At 49.8% G+C, this 10,839-nt stretch overlaps 1 pseudogene across 1 annotated transcript in view; it reads left to right on the top strand.

Moving 5' to 3' along the window:
* The window catches only part of LOC108543839 (translationally-controlled tumor protein-like), a 9,565-nt pseudogene extending 2,418 nt beyond the window's left edge, over positions 1 to 7,147 (top strand). Inside the window, exons 3-5 of the transcript XR_001889683.1 lie at positions 3,988 to 4,106; positions 4,777 to 4,934; positions 6,980 to 7,147. The product of XR_001889683.1 is annotated as a translationally-controlled tumor protein-like (transcript). The remainder of the gene's footprint in view (positions 1 to 3,987; positions 4,107 to 4,776; positions 4,935 to 6,979) is intronic.
* The last annotated feature ends 3,692 nt before the right edge of the window (positions 7,148 to 10,839 follow it).

The raw sequence follows: 10,839 nt of genomic DNA on the forward strand, positions 1-10,839 counted from the left end.
CCCAACTATACAGTTTAAAGGATCTAAAAAAAAAAAAAAAAAAGAGATAAATACAGGAAACAAAGATTAGAGTGAAAATAAATAAAGAATAGGAAAAGGAGAATAGGTAAAATTAAAAGTCTTTTTACAGGTCAGCAAAATTTATAACTTTTTAAGTAGATTGACTAAGAAAAAAAAAAGAAGAAGATGACTCAAGTAGCCAAAATCAGAAATGAAAATGAGGGCATTAAGCCGGGTGCAGTGGCTCACACCTGTAATCCCAGCACTTTGGGAGGCCGAGGTGGGCAAATCACAAGGTCAGGAGATCAAGACCATCCTGGCTAACATGGTCAAAACCCATCTCTACTAAAATTACAAAAAATATTTTTAGTCGAGTGTGGTGGCAGGCGCCTGTAGTCCCAGCTACTCGGGAGGCTGAGGCAGGAGAATGGCGTGAACCAGGGAGGAAGAGCTTGCAATGAGCCAAGATCCTGCCACTGCACTCCAGCCTGGATGACAAAGCAAGACTCCATCTCAAAAAAAAAAGAAAAAGAAAAGAAAGAAAATGAGGGCATTCCTGTGACTTTACAGCAATTAAAGTGATTATAAGAGAATACTATAAACATACGTACACCAGCAAATTGAATAACCAAATGAAACGGCAAATCTCTAGAAACACAAAATCTACCAAGACTGAATCACAAATAAATAAAAAATATGAGTAAACCAACCGGGCACGGTGGCTCCCGCCTGTAATCCTAGCACTTTCAGAGTGCACTCCATTGCACTCCAGCCTGGGGAACAAGAGCGAGACTTCTCAAAAAGAAGAAAGTAGGGATAAACCTATAACTAGTAAGAACATTAAATTACTAATTAAAATATTTTCAACAAAGAAATACCCCTGACGGGGTGGCTTTACCAGTGAATTCTACCAGACATTTAACAAAAATTAATGCTAGTCCTTTGCAAAGGCTTTCAAAACTTGAAGAGGAGGAAATACTTTCTAACTCATTCTTTGAGGGCAGCATTACCTTGATTCTAGGGCCAGACAAAGGCACTACAAGAAAACAACTGACCAATATTGCTTATGAACATTGATTAAAAAAATTCTTAGGAAAACACTGCCAAACTGGCTGGGTGCAGTGGCTCATGCTGGTAATCTCAGCACTTAGGGAGGCCAAGGCAGGTGGATCACTTGAACTCAAGAGTTCAAGGTCAGCCTGGACAACATAGTGAAACCCCATCTCTACCTAAAATACAAAAATCAGCTGAGTGTTGTGTTACACGCCTGTGGTTCCAGCTACTTGGGAGGCTGAGGTGAAAGGATCTGGGAAGTTGAGGCTGCAGTGAGCCATGACTGCACCACTGCATTCTAGCCTGGGTGACAGAGCAAGACCCCATCTTAGAAAAATAAATAAACATTTTTAAAAATTAAATTTTAAAAAAGAGGAAACACTGCCAAATTGAAGTTAGCAGAATGTAATTAAAAAGACTGTAAAAGGCCAGGTGCGGTGCCTCACCCCTGAAAACCTAGGACTTGGGGAGGCTGAGGAGGGTGGGTCACTTGAGGTCAGGAGTTTGAGACCAGCCTGGCCAACATGTTGACCCTGGATGATGGGTATGGCCAGGCTGCAGGTCCTGGCTGCCTTGTGGAGTATGTCTGCCTGTGAACTGGGACTCTTTCCTTGCATGGCAATGATAACAGATGGTGGAGGTCTATGCTGACTGGCTTGGCACTTGCAGCCAATGCTTGTGGATCTGTGGGTGGCTCACCATCAGGGCCACCTGGCTCATGGAGGCCCAGGAGCCTTGTTCCCCTTACTTCAGATCTCAAAGAAATCAGGAAATACCAGTAGGAGGGAAGAGCTGAAAGCAGAAGTCAGTGCTTCAGCTGTGCCATAGACTCAGGGTGGCCTCCAAAAGTCACTGCCTCCTCTCCAGGCCTCCCTTTCTCATCTCTAAGATGAAAAGAGCAGCACTTTCTCACATCCAAGGAGAGTGCAACAGGGTACAAGGCATGTCCACAGGCTCCTGTCCCCTGAGGGAGGACTTCCCAGCAGGGCTTCCGTCTCAGACCACATGGAAGCATTTCCAACCTCCACCTCTCAACAGCCCTGAGACCCTGAGGAAGTCACTTGCTGTTTCTGCCAAGAGCCAGCTTCCTCATCTGTCAACAGGGGACAAACAATAGGCTCCACCACTGAATCTACCACATAAGGGCATCTTAAACAGTAGGTTATTATTATTATTTTTAAATAATGATAATATATATTATGTAATATATATATATATATATATATATAATATGTCACCCAGGCTGGAGTACAGGGTTGCAATCATAGCTCACTGCAGCGTCAGCCTCCTGGGCTTAAGTTAAGGGATAGAGTCTATGCAGATTACCTGAGTTCATTCACATGTAGCACTTGGTTTCTTTTTCTTTTTTTTCTTTTTTTTTATTTATTTTTTATTTTTATTTTTTGGTGGCAGGTCTCATCCAGGCTGGAGTGCAGCGGCACAATCTCAGCTTACCGTAACCTGCACCTCCCAGTTGAAGCAATTCTCCTGCCTCAGCCTCTCGAGTAGCTGGGATTACAGGCATCCGCCACCACACCTGGCTGATTTTATATTTTATATTTTGGTAGAGATCCACCCACCTCGGCCTCCCAAAGTGCTGGGATTACAGGCCTGAGCCACCACGCCTGGCCCACTTTTTTTTTTTTTTTTAAAGATAGGATCTCACTCTGTCTCCCAGGCTGGAGTGCAGTGGCTCTGTCATAGCTCATTGCATCCTCCAACTCCTGGGCTCAAGTGATTCTCCTCCCTCAGCCTCCTAAATAGCTGGCACTATAGGTATGCACCACTGCTATGCCTGGCTAATTAAAAAAAATTTTTTTTATAGAAACAGGGTCTTGCTGTGTTGCCCAGGCTGGTCTCAAATGCCTGGCCTGAAGTGATCTTCCCACCTCAGTCTCCCAAAGTGCTGGGATTACAGGTGCGCACCACCACACCTGAGCAATTTTTTTTCTCTTTTTTTGTTTTTTTTTTGTAGAGATAGAATGTTGCTATGTTGCCCAGGCTTGACTGACTGACTTTTGGGGGCCAGTCCACATCTCTTGCTCAGACTAGGGAAGGGAGTGCAAGAACATTTGGGAAAGAACTAGCATGAGAAGCTCCCGGTTGTGGGGTAAACATGGCGAATTCAAGGCCCCCACTGGCTGCTCTATGGGTGGGAAGTCCAGGGGTGGAGGAGAGAAAACGGTAGAGGAGGAGCAAGAGACCAGGTGGGCCTATGACGACGGGAGACTGAGCCTTGGTCCTTAAGATTATAGAAGATGGGAAAGGAGCAAGAAAGTAAAATTCCGTACTTTTTTTGTTTGTTTGTTTTTGAGGCAGAGTCTTGCTTTGTCACCCAGGCTGGAATGCGGTGGCGCAATCTCGGCTCACTACAACCCCCGCCTCCTGGGTTCAATCGATTCTCCTGCCTCAGCCTCCCGAGTACCCAGGAGTACAGGAGCACACCACTACGCCCGGCTAATTTTTGTGTTTTTAGTAGAGATGGGTTTTCACCACGTTGGCCAGGCTGGTCTCGAACTCCTGACCTCAGGTGATCCGCCGCCTCAGCCCCCCAAAGTGTTGGGATTATAGGCGTGAGCCACCACACCTGGCCCAAATTCCATACTTTTGACATATTCCTTAAAGATTAAACACATTCTTAGGCGGGACAGTCATGTCTGAAACCACACGCTCTGAGGGCAGCTGAGCGGACCTGGGAGGCAAAGAGAGGCGTGGGTTATTGCCATCTGATGGGGGCAACCCAGTGTTTCCCACAGATCCTCCTGGCTGCGATGGCCTGGTGGGCAGGCTGGGGGCTTGTGAGGAGGCGACAGCTTTAGGACTGCTCCGGGTGCTGGACTGCGTGGGGAACAGGTGGGGAGGAAGAATTTCTTGGGTGCAATAGAGGGCATGAGGATGTGGGCGTCAACTTCAGCTCCCTGGCTTCTGGCCCAGGCAACCGAATGGGTTCTTGGGAGGACACATTGGCAGAAGAGATGATGGGGCTACTCAGGGCCTGTACCTGCAAGGTGAGAAGTCCAGCGTGCTGGTGCAAGAGCAAGCATGCACCAGGGGTAGAGGCCGAGAAGTTGGGGCAGTGCAGATAGCATTGTGTGTGAGGCCGCCTGGGGAGGGGGGACATTCTGAGACTGAGTCAGGGCAACCTAGAGGTGAAATAAGGAGAAGAGCAGCTGCTCTGGAGGCTGAGGTGGGAGAATCGCTTGAACCTGAGAGGTGGTGGTTGCAGTGTGCAGAGATCGTGCCACGGCACTTCAGCCTGGGCGACAGTGACAGTCTGTCTCAAAAACAAAAAAATAGTTTGGAATTTTACTTTCTTGCTGCCCCCAGACCATGTGGTTTGTGACATGGCTGTCCTGTCTAAGAATGTGTCCCTAGGCCCAGAGACATGCTCAGAATGGTCTGTGGGCTCCCTGAATCCCGCCTGCCCTGGCCTGAGGCCCCCCTCTCTGCCCTCCAGCACTTCGACTCCACACAGAGCCCTCATACACCCCTGGAATTTTCCAAGTGGAAATTCTCCTCAAAGGCCCTCTCTGATTCTACATGTTCAAGACATCTTGTAGCTGTCCACCACCAACCCACAGCAGGCTACAACCCTGTGGGCTACAAGATTGTGCCCCGACACCAGAACTCTGGGCCCTCCTCCCAGAGGGGGCAGTGGCCAGGGAAGGAGACAGGTTTCCCAGTGACCCCTGCCCACCTCTTCCCGCTCCTTACCGGTTCCAGACACATTTTCGATTTATCTTCCTGTGTTGTTTATTGTATGGAGACCAGGCCTCCCAGCCAACTCTGAGCTGGACGGGCCAGCTGTGGCCCGAGACGTCTGTCCCAGCCAAGCCCAGAGCAGCCCCTGTTCTGCTATCCCTTTGGCTGCCCCGAGCCAAGTGGGCCCTGAGCTCTGTCCTGGCCACACACTCTTTATGAAGCCCCAGGGCCCATCTCCCCTATTGTTTGGCTGTGTTTATACCCTCTTGATTTTTTTCCGGGTGATGCCCCAGTCTGGAGGTGGCCTCCATGCCATCCTGCTGCGGCCTCTCTCCCTGCCTAAGGCTTCTCATCCATCATATCATGGAGCCTTGCTGCGGTGGGGGTGGGAGGACAGACACCCACAGACCCACAGAGAGCGAGTGAGAGGCTCGTGTGGGCGAGCTGGCTGGGGAAACTGCACTCTTTCTGCTGCACTCTGAGAGGGAGCGGTGCATGTGGTGTGCATTCACGATGTGCATATCGTTATATGTGTGCATGTGTGTCTATGTCGGTATGCATTGTGGTATATGTCTATATGGGACGTGTGATATGAGGCATTACGTGTGCATGTGTTTATGTCTATGTGCACGTGTGCGGTTTTGTGTACCCTCGTTGAATATTAGGGTTTACAATACGGCTCATTCCACCCCAGAACCTGGCGATGAAACCTTCCCAGGACAGCTAAGGACACAGGTGGGAAGTGTTCTGCAGTCTTGTGCAGGAAGGGGCTGAATTCTCAGGGTACCCCAGCCCTCCTGAGAACTGCAGCCCAGGCTGGACTTCCAGGCTGGCTCTCCCCTGCACGGGTGTATGCCTTGAGCCAAATCCTCGTCTGGCTGGGTCTCAGTTTCCCCTGGGGTGAAAGGGAAGGTGCATTGAACTCGGCCTTATGACACAGCTTTGGACATGGAAAGGCTGTGCCAGGTCCTGGCTGCAGTTCTAGGGCCCGTCTGTCCCTCCTTACTTCGGCTATGTTTGCTGATTTTCAGGGCTCTTCCCAGGGAAATAAGAAAAAACCAAAAAATCAAAAAAACACACCTGTACAGATACATGCAAAATTCAGTAAGTTCCCTGAAGTCCCTCCGTGAATCTTCCGGTTAAAAACCTGCTTTATGGGACAGGCGCAGTGACTCATGCCTGTAGTCCCAGCAATTTGGGAGGTCATGGCAGGCAGATCACCTGAGCTCAGGAGTTTGAGACAAGTCCGGCCAACATAGTGAAACCCCGTCTTTACTAAAAATACAAAACTTAGCTGGGCGTAGTGGCACGTGCCTGTAATCCCAGCCACTTGGGAGGCTGAGGCAGGAGAATCACTTGAACCTGGGAGGAGGCGGCAGTGAGCCGAGATTGCACCGCTGCACTCCAGCCTGGGTGACAGAGCAAGACCCTGTCTCAAGAAAAGAAAAACAAAACCCTGCTTTATGGAGCTGGACAGAAAAGTCCTCAGGAGGCCCAGAACTTTCTGTAGCAAATGCAGAGGGGGTGGCACCTCACCCTGATGTTCCCAGAAACAGTCAAGAGACCCAGGGCTGCCCCTCAGGACCATCTCCAGGAAACAAAGTCAAAGGTGGTTCTCAGCCAGAGGCCATGGAGGGGCTGGGTAGTCCTAGCCAGGGAGGGTGACCCAAGGTTGCACGTTGACTCTGGATGGTTTCATGGAAAAGGAGGGTACCCAGCTCTAGAAATTCGGGACTGGAATGGTCATGTTGTTGCTGAGCGGTCCTGGGCTGAGGCACCCACCCTGGTCCCCTGCTTGAGGTACAGAGAAGAGACCACTGTTGGAGGGGATTCGAACTCTAGGGCCGAGGGGTGGAGCGCGGGGACTGTGTGCAGGAGGACGCCTCCACCCCCGCAGTGCGTGTGCAAGATGGCAGGGCTCTGCGGCGCTTACTCATTCTTTTCGGTGTGCTGACAGCCAGGCAGAGCTGCAGAACACTTCCTAAGCCCATCTCTGTCCCTTGCTACTGGAATTCTAAAGACTGGCCATGGCGGTCAGATGACTACGCCTGGGGCTCCTGAAAGCGGGGCAGAAGGTTTGCAAACTCCTGGAAGACATGGATTCACAGGGCCACCTGCCCAGGACTCCTCCCTGTGCAGGCGGGGGCTGAATTCCCAGGGTACCCCCAGCCCTGCTGAGAGCTGCAGCCTCTGTGGCCCCCGAGGGCGTCTCCCTTTGCACCAGGCCCTGGAATCTGCACACTGGAGAACAGCCCGGAGCCCTCTGGGGCTGGCTGAAGAAATGACAGATGGGACAGTTGTGGCTGAAAAGGGAGAAGTGTTGCCCCAAGGACATGGCACGCAGGATGTGGACACGGGGCACCCATCTCTGGCGCTTTCTGACCCTTTCTAACCCATTTTCACAGACCTGAGCTGCCAGGGCCTCCCCCGAGAGACCTTCAGAGCCTGTGGTGATGAGGCTGGATAATCCTGTCTCCCTGTTCCCCTCACCTGGCTGCTCCAGACCCTGAGAAACTTCCACCTGTCCCATACCAGCTGAGGGTGTCTGAGGAGCTGACATCAACCCCACAGATCTCCCGGACTGTGCTGGAAGCTAGAGACAGGCAGGGAGGCTTCCCAATGGGTCAGGAGACCCTGACCCCACAAATCAACTGATCCTCAAGAGACAGGCTGGAGGGAGGGATCATTCTAGAGAACCCTGCTCCTTGTTCCTTCCTGTGGCAAAATCTGGCGCCAGGAAGAGTTTGAGTATGCAGGCGTGTGTGTGCAGGCATGTATGTGCAGGTGTACGTGTGCAGGTGTGCATCTGCAGGTGTGTATGTACAGGCATGTGTGCAGGCATGTGTGTGCAGGTGTAGATGTCCAAGGTGTGTGTTTGCAGGCATGCGTGTGCAGGTATATGTGTGCAGACTGTGCAGGTGTGCGTTTGCAGGCATGTGTGTGCAGGCATGCGTGTGGGAGCTCCTTGGGGGACACAAACCCTGACCTGGGGCTGCCCCTCTGTGTCCCAACTCACGCCCTGCACCCCACCCATCCTGAGCTGCTGCGCTCATTTTTCCCCGACTTTGCCAAAACCTCAGCTTCTGCTTCCCTTGCCAGCCTTAGCTCCTCCTCCCACTAAGAGCTCCCAAGGGAAACAGCCATGCGGTTGATGCAGGGCAAAGTGTGCAAAGGTGTCACGCCCAGGGTCCTTCACTCCACTGCCAGGCCCCAGCCTCATCTGTGTCAGGCCACATGCTGCCACCAAGTGGTGGGACTGGTTATTGCTGGTATGGCTTGGAAGGGTGGTACAGGTGGTTAAATACCTTGATGGACATTCAGAATGAAGGAACACCTGCCTTTGCCTGGAGGGAGCCCACAGTCAAGAGGCAGAAGCAGGCAGACAATACTACAGCATTCTAAGTCCAGTGTTAAGGGGCACAGTGGCGCACGCCTGTAATCCCAGCTCTTTGGGCGGCCGAGGTGGGCGGATCGCCTGAGCTCAGGAGTTTGAAACCAGCCTGGGCAACATGATGAGACCCCATCTCTACTCAAAATACAAAAAATTAGCTGGGTGTGGTAGTGCCTGCCTATAGTCCCAGCTACTCGGGATGCTGAGGCAGGAGAATCACTTAAACCCAGGAGGGGGAGTTTGCAGGGAGCCAGGATTGTGCCACTGCACTCCAGCCTGGGCGACAGAGCAAGACTTTGCCTCCAAATTAAATAAATGAATCAATCAATCAATCCCAGTGTTCAGTAGTGTTCAGCAGGATTTTGGGGCTTGGAGGAGCCATCAGCCCTATCCAAGGCTCTTGGGGTGGGATGAGGGGACAGCTTCTAAGTTAACCCCTGAAAGACCTATAACACACCCCAAAAGGCTGTATGGCGGGTGTGGTGGCTCACCTGTAGTAATCCCAGGACTTTGGGAGGCCGAGGCAGGCAGATCACTTGAGTCAGGAATTGGAGACCAGCCTGGCCAACATGATGAAACCTCGTCTCTACTAAAAATACAAAAATTAGCCGGGTGTCTTGGTGAGTGCCTGTAATCCCAGCTACTCAGGAGGCTGAGACAAGAGGATCGCTTGAGCGTGGGAGGCAGAGATTGCAGTGAGCCGAGATCGCGCCACTGGGTGACAGAGTGAGACTCCGTCTCAAAAAATAAAAATAAAAAATAAAAAAGTTGTAGTGACAGAGGAGATGGATGATGTGTGGTACTTCCAGACAGAACCAGCAGCATAAGAAAGCCCACAGGCAAGAGAGAGAGTCATTTGATATGTTTGACAAATGGGTTTTAGCATCCACAGAACAGGGAGACGAAAACTGGAGACATGGACTTCTGCCAGTTGTCATCTACAGAGCTGGGCTAGAGGAGCTGAGGTTTGCCTGGGGACAACAGTGTAAACAGGGGAGTGACATTATAAGATTCGAGTTGTAGGCTGGGCATGGTGGCTCAGCCTATAATCCCAGCACTTTGGGAGGCCAAAGCGGGTAAATCACTTGAGGTCAGGAGTTCGAGACTAGCCTGTCTAACATGGTGAAACCCCATCTCCACTAAAAATACAAAAATTAGCCGGGCATGGTGGCTTATGCCTGTAATCCCAGCTACTTGGGAGGCTGAGGCATGAGAATTGCTTGAACCCAGGAGGTGGAGGTTTCAGTGAGCTGCGATCGCACCACTGCACTCCAGCCTGGGCAACAGAGCGAGACCCTGTCTCAAGAAAAAAAAAAGATTCGAGTCATAGCAAAACCATTGTTCAATGAGGAAAGCCGATTGGGGAAGAAGCTTTCCCCTACCACATACCACAAAATGAATTCTAAATAGGTCATGTAACTATTTGTAAAAGCTAAAATGATTTTAAAAAAAAAATTCTAGGAGAAAACTGAGGGGAAAAAGAATTTTAGTTACCTTGGGCTTGGTAAATACTTCGGAAATACAATACAGAAAGGACCCAATACAGAAAGGACAAAGAATACAAGAAAACAAATCAATAAATTGAACTTCACCCAAATGAAAAACTTTAGCTTTCAAAGACACTATTAAGAAAATGGTAAAGGCCAGGCGCGGTGACTCACACCTAGGATCCCAGCACTTTGGGAGGCCAAGGTGGGCGGATCACTTGAGGCCAGGAGTTTGAGACCAGTCTGGGTAACTTAATGAGACCCTGTCTCCAGAAAAAAACATTTTTAAATTAGCCAGGCACAGTGGCATGCACCTATAGTCCCAACTACTTGGGAGGCTGAGGCAGGAGGATAACTCGAGACCAGGAGTTCGAGGCTGCAGTCAACTGTGATTGCACCACTGTACTCCAGCCTAGGTGACAGAGTGAGACCTTGTTGAAAGAAAGAGAGAGAAAGAAAGAAAAGGAAGAAGGAAGGGAGGGAGGGAGGACTAAAGAGGGAGGGAGGAAGTTAAAGAAGGTAGAAAGGCAGGAAGGAAGAGGGAGGGAGGTAGGAAGGAAGAGAGGAACAAAGGAAGGAGGAAGGGAGGGAGGAAGGGAAGGAAGGGAGGGAGGGAGAAAGGAAGGAGGGAGGGAAGGAAGGAAGGAAGCAAGGAAGGAAGCGAGGAAATGATAAAGATATGTGCCACGCCCGGGCTGGTCTCGAACTCCTGTGCTCAAGTAACTGTCCCACCTCAGCCTCCCAAGGCGCTGGGATTGTTGGCATGAGCTACTGCACCTGGCTGAAAGATACTTTAAAGAGATCAAATCAAGTATGAAAATCAAAAATGGGTATCAATAAAACACATAACTATCCGATTTGTTTTGCTTGTTTTAATAACTTATCATTTCCTCCAGGGGAAATATTTAGAAGCCATTTATAATTATATTAGCCTGCTCTTCTCCTTTCCTACTGCTGTCAATATTTTTATTTAAAAAGTAACAATAAAACTTCAAATGAAATCTGACTGGCAGCAATCACAGCAATCTGTGTGGAGATTTCAGATGCCCACAGAAATAAAACCATACTGACTGCACTTCAACATATTGACAAGGGCTGGGAGGAAATGTGAGGAAATAAAGAGTGAAAGTTTTTCAAACACAGGCAAAAATACACTATCAGTATTTCAGTTCCTACTTTTTTTTTTTTTTTTTTTTTTTTTTTTTT

The sequence above is a fragment of the Rhinopithecus bieti genome, unplaced genomic scaffold (assembly GCF_001698545.2).
Source record: "Rhinopithecus bieti isolate Rb0 unplaced genomic scaffold, ASM169854v2 scaffold_24996, whole genome shotgun sequence".
Classification (NCBI taxonomy): Eukaryota; Metazoa; Chordata; class Mammalia; order Primates; family Cercopithecidae; genus Rhinopithecus; species Rhinopithecus bieti.